This window comes from Chiloscyllium punctatum, chromosome 43 (genome assembly GCF_047496795.1).
Source record: "Chiloscyllium punctatum isolate Juve2018m chromosome 43, sChiPun1.3, whole genome shotgun sequence".
Lineage (NCBI taxonomy): Eukaryota > Metazoa > Chordata > Chondrichthyes > Orectolobiformes > Hemiscylliidae > Chiloscyllium > Chiloscyllium punctatum.
The window spans coordinates 14,863,296-14,871,411 of NC_092781.1; the positions used below are offsets into that span (position 1 = coordinate 14,863,296).

Here is an 8,116-nt window from a genome sequence, read left to right on the forward strand (position 1 = left end):
AGGGCCGAAGGGTCCGTGTTGTGCTGTAATTTTCTATGTGTTATATTCATTATCACGGAGACTGGGTTTGCTTTTTGGGGGTGACCTGTCAGATAATAGGACATGGATGGCATGGATCGAATGGTGAGTCGGAGACCTTTTTCCCAGGGGGGAGGGGTCAGTTACTCAGGGAAACATGCGGATCGGGCGTGCATTTTAAAAGAGGCAAGCATGTCACACAAATTGATGAGTGCCGAGAGCGCTTTCTAACAGAGTTGGTGGAAGCAGACACAATGGCAGTATTCAAGACGTACCTGGTCGAAAACAAGAATAGGAACGGAGGTTGAGGATCTTGGTTCCTCTAAGTGAAGACAATTCATTGGTAACGGGCAATATGTGTCAACACAGGCTTGTAGGGCCGATAGGCCTGTTGCTGTGTGGTAACAGTCGTTTCTCCTTGTTCTAATTTAGCCAATGACATCATATTTCATAACTTGCATAAATCTTCCAATTTGCTATTCTTCTCCTTTTTGCGAATTTCCCTATTTGCAGATTTCCATCAGCGAAAACAATTCCTGAACCGCATTGATATTGTCACTTTTGTATCCATTATCACTGAAGTAGCTATATTTAAAACGTTCAAATATAATCATTCAGATCCAGGAGAATGTCCGACTTTAATCTCATTTGCCTTCTGAGTAATTGTTCCTTCAGTGATCAAGGTAATTCCTTCCCTTTACTTCTTGATTATGAATCTTTTTGTTTTGTTGTTTTTAACATGAAACTGGATATTTGTTCAAATTCCCTGCTACTTTCGTCCTTTCTATTATTCATGGGCAAATCACATCATCGAAATAATCAATATTTCAGCTAGCTTATTCCTTTAAATAAGTATTAAAATCCTTGCTTTCACTTTCTATTTTTTTATTTGTCATTAGCATTCATATTCTTGTTCTCTTCATCAATATTTGTCATTTGTCAGTTTCTACTTTTTTAATCTCCTAATCGATGTTTGCACAGATGATGATCAATTTCTTTAGACGAGGCGTGAATTTGATATTTAGCAATAAATAGTGTATTCTTCTCTTACAATTTACGTCATTCAATAGTTCCTTGATAAGAATACCTAAATGTTCCCTTAACTGTATCCCACTATTTATCTAGTCTCTTACCTCACCTTTTTTTTTCCATCACCAACTGTGGTAAACGCTGTCATCACCTTCTTGTGCTTGATCTTTTTTCAGTTGCAGGCACTTGCTTGATAACCAAGATTTTCAATTTTACATTACATATGAATTTCCGGAAAGCTGCGACCACTTTTGTTGAACGAATCATTTATTGTATGATTATTGATGATCCTGTCTCGTTTCATACATACCAGGACGAAAATAGTTTGTTCTCCAGTTGATTCTAGAACGTATTCTTCGAAGAAATCTTATAAGTAAACCCCATGAATTCAACCGCAACGCTGTATTTATCAATTTGATTCATCCAATCAACGTGAATTTTAAAATTGTATTGACTAATTTGGTACCTTTCTTACAAAGTCCCACAATTCCTTGGTTTGCACTCTCCATCTATGCTCTTAAGAAACACAGGAATAAGACCTACCAGAGACTTATTTTCCTTTCTCATCACCACACATATTCATCCACAAAACCATTTCTCACTATTTCACTGACATCCGATGGTTTTAAACATGAAACAGTGCAGCAAATAAACTAGCCCTTCCGACCACCATGGTTGCACCTACCATGATGCCCTTCTAATTTAATCTAATCTGATTTCACATGTTCTGTGACCCTCCATATCTTGCCTGTTCATGCGTCTGCCTAAATTTCTCTTAATGTCGATATTGCATCTTCTTCTAGCACCTCAACTGGCAGCATTTTCCATGCATGTACCAGCCTCTGTGCAAAAAAATAAATCAACAAATGATTGCATCTCGTTTCAACTTTCCCTTTTCACATTGAAGCCTATCAAACGAGCTGGCCAAATTCCCTCCGCTTTGGTCGTTGACTTCATGAACATGAAGGATTCTTGAATACTCAGTTGAATGGTCCCTTCCGTGACCATTTTGGAACCACACCTCCGAAACTACTTTCATGTCATACCCATTGTTTTGTGATTTTTCACATCAACTTTTAAAAAATGCTACACACATTCAATTTCGGAATTCTATCATTAATTCTTTCTTTTTACTGAGGACATACGAGTTTTTAAAGTTAGATTTCTTTTCCTGTATCTTTCCATTTTGATTGCATTAGTTCAATTTCTTCCTTCCCTTTCAACTCGCGATTTACATGTTGTCTTCAATTTTTTTTTTGCAATGTCTAAAGTGACAGAAGATAACGATATAATATGTCCACCTGTTCTTTATTTCCTGTTACTAATCCTCCAGTCATGCCCTCTAAGGATTCATTCCTCAATGTAAGTTTGAATGCAATGAAATCATTACGACATGAGCTGTTGAATGATTAAACCTGTGGACCGTGAGTCAAATAACTTTCATCACACGAAGGCAATTTATGGAAAAGTATGATTTCATTTTACCGTGTACTTTCCAATAATTGGTTTTAAATTTGAAACGTCATTAATTTGATCAATCTAGTGCTGGAATACTCCAATCCACTGACGATGCCTCATGAAGGTGAATTACATTACACTTTCAGCATTCGATGAATTTTTGGAATTTTCTTGTTTGTATTATTTGTACAATTTATATTGTTCTTTCTCTGAATAAGGAAGCAGCTAACTTGAAAATTACAAAACTCCCTGTCTAAAGCCCACTGTTTTTGCCTATTAGATTGTCCATCATGACCTTCTGGCTCTTTCTGGGCAGTGTGGCGGTATCTATTCTGGCTGCAGCCTCAACAGGCATACTTGATTCGAAATTGGATGAAGACTGGAAAAATTGGAAATCACAACATGGGAACCAGTACACCAAGGTAAAAGGAGAGTCTGTAATGTTAAGCTCACTCAGAATAGGAATGGTCTGCACACAATTGGCAGAGATTGAGAATATGTAGTTGCAGTCAATGAGAGGTATCTGTTGAGTGAAGTGACATTGAGAAAATATTGATCTTGAAATTCAATGGGCATTCTCCAAGTTTCTAACTTCATTCGAGAACTGACCAAACACAAAGTGAATCAGGAGCGACTTAGTGTATCTTAATTTACTCGGATCCCGTTGCAGTCCTGTTGGATTTACTACAAACAGCACAAACCTGCCTCTCGAAGATTAAGATCCATTCTTGGTGTCGAAGAGGCAATTATAAGTGGGGAACTTGGAGACAGAGGGATGGGGAAGCCATCTGATCATCCCAAGCGGCCCATTCAATGAATCGTCTCTTTGCCAACACCTACTTTACTAGGCTGGCAGCTTAAGACAGGTCTCTCACACAACAGATTAAGAAGGTTTATACATGCACAGTAATTGCCCATGTATTGGCCTCAGTATTTTCGCAAGGACGTGGCTTATTGAATTTCCTGCGTGCCACAGGCTTAATCTTACTTCAGACAGGGACAGGTGGTAGTGGAGAGAACGTATCCATTGCCAACGTCATTCATGACGGTCGATTTAACCATCCTGTTGTTCAGCTATTTGATTCTTAATATACTTTCAGCATGAATCTCTAGACTGGCCACTCGACAGGTTTTGCTATGGGTGCGTTATTTTGAGTGGGGTGAGGGGAACCTGATTAATAATTTTCAGATATGGATCGGAGGATGGACCCTGACAGCAAAATGTTATTTCAAGTTTCACAAGCGGATTTTTAATGCTTCTGTATAATTTTATAAATGAAAGATGCTGGAGCCTGATTATATTAATCTCTTTATTCAGGATGAGGAGAGCTACAGGAGAATGATATGGGAGGACAACATGAGATACATCGAACATCACAACATCGAACATTCATTGGGAAAACGCACATCTAAAGTGGGAATGAACAAATTTGGAGCTTTGGTGTGTGCAGGATGTATCGTCTGGAATCTATTTGATGGTGGTCATTGTGAAATTGTGAAGCTTTATAATTGTGAAGTTATATTCAGCTACAGGAGGAGCACTTGGACATTTGGTCCTCCAAGCTGACTCACTCATTCAGTGCACTTAATGATTGATCTCCCTTTACTCCAAATTGGTGATTACTTCCTTCTCATTCCAGGTTTCCCTAACTCGTAACTCCTGCAGAAATCAAAATCACCTCTCTCAAATTTGAATACATTCCATTTCTCTCTGCGGAAGAGAACTCTAATGACTAACAATCCCCTGATTCGACAATGTCTGCTCACTTGCACGATCAGATTCTGCACAACTAAATTGCATTAAACAACACTGGCTGGCTTGAGCTCCCTCTATGGATGGCAGTCACACTATGGATACACCTCTATGTTGTTGAGTCTTCATAGATGCTGTCCATTATGGTGTCTGGACGCCGGAGTTGCATTCTGTACTGTGGAGGCTGATCCCTTCGGTTACAATATTCTTCTTGAGACTGCTCGATCTCTGGCTCCGCCCTACCTTACACTGTTAAACTTTATCCCAAAGCAGTTAAACTAACCTGCTTTCCAAACAAATTGATGTACATGATCCTGCTCTCTGTATTATTGCTCCTCAGGACAGTTGGTCATTACCCTTGTTCTTGGCATCTCAAACAAATGTAACTAATGACATCAGCATTACACCAGCATCCGATGAATTGAAAAGAAGTTAATTGAATTGAATTGGATTGAATTGAACTGAGCTGAACTGAACTGAACTGAACTAAATTGAATTGAATTGAATCGAATTGAAATCAATGTGACGTGTACCAAGGCACAGTGAAAAGCTTAGTAATGCGAGCAATACAGGCAGATCACAGAGTTAAGTCGCATAGATAAGTAAGTAATAGCGACAATGTCTACGCCAGGTTCTGTTCTCAACTTTCCCATCAAGAAAATCATCCTCTCACCATTAGTCCTGTCAATCTCCTTCCAATCTTATTTCTTTCAGTATGATCAGCAGTCATTCTCCTCATCTTTAGAATAGAGTAGGCCCAGTCTGTCAAAGTGTTTCTCTTGTGATAAACCTTTTCTTCGGAGAAATAGTTTTGATTAACCTGCTTCAAATTTCCTTCCAAATATTTCCCCGTAACGAGTGAAATCAATGCTAATCACAGTGCCCCCTGTGTCGTCTGACTGACTTTGTCCAATCGCAACAAGACTTCCCCTCTTTAATGCTGTCTTTGTTCTGCATTAAAGGCAAATATTTCTTTTCCCTCTTTAATAACTTGCTGGACCTATGTGCACACAAATGTTAATAAGTGAACAAAGAGACAAAACTTTTTTTAACCAAAGGAAAGCCGATAGATTGTGAGCATTTGCAATTTTAAAAGACATGTCATGCAGTGCCACATCAGCTGTTGCTAAACAAAGTAATAGCTTCTGGTTTAGTGCGTGACATAGAGGCAATCGTAGAGGATTTATTCGCTAAACAAGAAACAGAGACTGGGATGATGGAAAGTGAAGACAGAAATAACCCGATTTTTCTTCTGGGATGGAGGGGAACAACTGCACCAAAGATTGTCTAGCGAGTGAAGACCAACCAGGTTGGGACTTTACTGAATGGGATTTATAAGAATGACAGTTAATCCCTTTGAAATTTACATGTTCTTACTGGGTTTTACAGGGTGAGTGCACAGATGATGTTGACGCGAATGACAGAGGCTAGGACTTGACATCATCGAATCACAATAGATGGACAGCATTTTGAAATCGAGATGAGGAGGAATTCCTTCTCTCTGAGCCCTGAATGTCTTGGCAGGAAGATAGGATAGTGAAGAAAGAGTTTGTTATTCTCACCGATATTTGTCACGTTATTGAATAGAGCTGTCGGGTGGTCGTGTTGCTTTTGTAGAGGACATTGGTTAGGCCACTGTTGGTATATTGCGTGCAGGTCTGGTCTCATTCCACTCGGAAAGATGTTGCGAAACTTGAAAGGTTTCAGAAACAATTTACAAGTATTTTGGCAGGAATGGAGTATTTGAGCGAGAGGGAGAGGCTGAACAAATTGAGGTTGTGTTCTCTGCAGCGTCGGAGGGTAAGGAGTGACCTTATACAGGTTTACAAAATTATGAGGTACATGCATAAGATAATTAGACAAAGTATTTCTTTTCCCTGGGATCGGGAATCCAGAACCAGAGGGCATAGGTTAAGGTACGTGGATGGATCAAGCTTCCAGAGCATGTGGTGGAGATTGGCACAATTGCAACATTTGAAGGGCATTTGCAATGGGTATATGAATCGGAAGTATTTGGAGGGATATGGGTTGGGTTCTGGCAGATGGGACGAGATTGGGTTGGGATATCTGTTCAGCATGGACGGGTTGGACCGAACGGTCTGTTTCCATACTGTACAGCTCTATGACACTAGGAGTCTCTGTATGCCTAATCTGAGAGAGATTCTTAAGCGGTAGGGGAATCAAGGGTCACAATCAAAATGAAGGAACGGCAACATGGGCAATTTTGGGTCAATCATAATAGAATGATGGAGCAAGATGGAGGGGCCACTAGTCTACTCATGTTGCTATTTGCTATGTTCTTATGGGGGAGGAAACAATTGCGCAAACTGAGTAAGACAGCTGAAATGCCTGTCAACGGCATTGAGAGGAGACCTTAAGTCAGGAAAAACACCCCAGTGGGTGGTGACACCGATGAAAATACAGTACAGTTGGAGAACCTGGGAAATGGAATGGAATCTTTGCAGATCGCAGGGTGTGAGGAGACGTAGTTCAACGTAACTGTGGGAGACAGTAGATAGTCTAGCCCTTAAATGGAAAGACTAAACTCAAGAAAGGAAAGGAAGATTTTCAGAGATTCCAGGTGAAGTTGGACGAAGGGTGGAAATTCGGAGTAAAATTGATTACTATTTCTAATTCTGGGTGAGAGTAGGAAGCAACAATCAATGGATCAGAGACAGAACTTTGACAGGGGTCAGAGCAGGACTGGAACAAGGCATGCTCCATATAGCCATCAAAAATGCAGGCGCAACTGGGACTTTTGCATGTGCCTTGAGCCCCGCTTCTTACTCAGAGGATGGGACATGTTCATTCCCCTTTCAAACCGACTTGTATCCCTTCCTACCCATGAAAAAGAGACACCAGATGACTCACTACCAGTCTTGAAGCTGGGTTGGAGAGGCAGACATCCACACTTCCTGATAATACGATATTTGATGATAGATAGCATCACATTTGCTCCTTTTATAACCATTTCAATCCAGTATCTTCATGAAAATTAACAATCTGAGTTTCGCATCTAAATCTAATGGTCCAAGGGCCATGAGGCCAACTCAAGACCAACGTGTTATCCGGAAATCAGATCAGGCTGGTGATGGAATTTGAAATCATCCTGATTGGGAAGGTTCGTCTCAAACACCAATAAACTCCACCAATCTGAGGTGACTTAACCTATCCTTCCATGATGAAATTGAACTGTCAGGTTTTAATGATCAGAGACGATTATCGAAGTGATTCTTGCAAAATGAAACACATCTAGAAAGCTCCTGCCATTTTGGTTATTGAACGATCGAGCAGAGATATTTGAGCTGCTCGAGGCTTCTCACGCAGCTTTATATTGGATTGGGACGAAATGGATGGCCACTTATTTGCCTGCTGCTCATTTATTCAGTCAAAGATTATACACGAGTAACGGATGCCTTCATTGCTTTCCCCGCACTTCATGCTAAAGTCAGCGATTATGTAGAATGTAGCTCTCTTACGTTATTGACACTTCTCCGACATAATCACCACTAAGAGTCAATCATTTCACCAATGTGTTTGAATTTTCAGACCAATGAAGAGTTCAATAAGCTCATGAATGGACATCGCCGAATCGAAGCTGTTAACATGACTGAAATTGAAGCTGATGAAACAGATGAGAGTAGTGCATCTAAAGAAAGTCCCATTGAACTGAGAATTGCAACTGTTGACTGGCGAAGAGAAGGTTTAGTGACTCCAGTGAAAAACCAGGTAAAAAATCAGAAAAAGCTCTCAAGATTATTCAGTGCAGACATTAATTTCTCAACAGGATTGGACGTTATGATCAGCTTGTGTGAATTCTTAGGGAAGTTTCCGTTTCAGTCGATCATTTTTAACCTA

General features: G+C 40.1%; 1 long non-coding RNA gene across 1 annotated transcript; it reads left to right on the forward strand.

Annotated features, from left to right (window-relative positions):
• Positions 1-2,810: 2,810 nt before the first annotated feature.
• LOC140466510 (uncharacterized) lies at positions 2,811-7,911 on the forward strand. Its single transcript, XR_011955213.1, has 3 exons — positions 2,811-2,927; positions 3,824-3,919; positions 7,808-7,911. It is a non-coding gene; the product is annotated as an uncharacterized lncRNA (long non-coding RNA).
• The last annotated feature ends 205 nt before the right edge of the window (positions 7,912-8,116 follow it).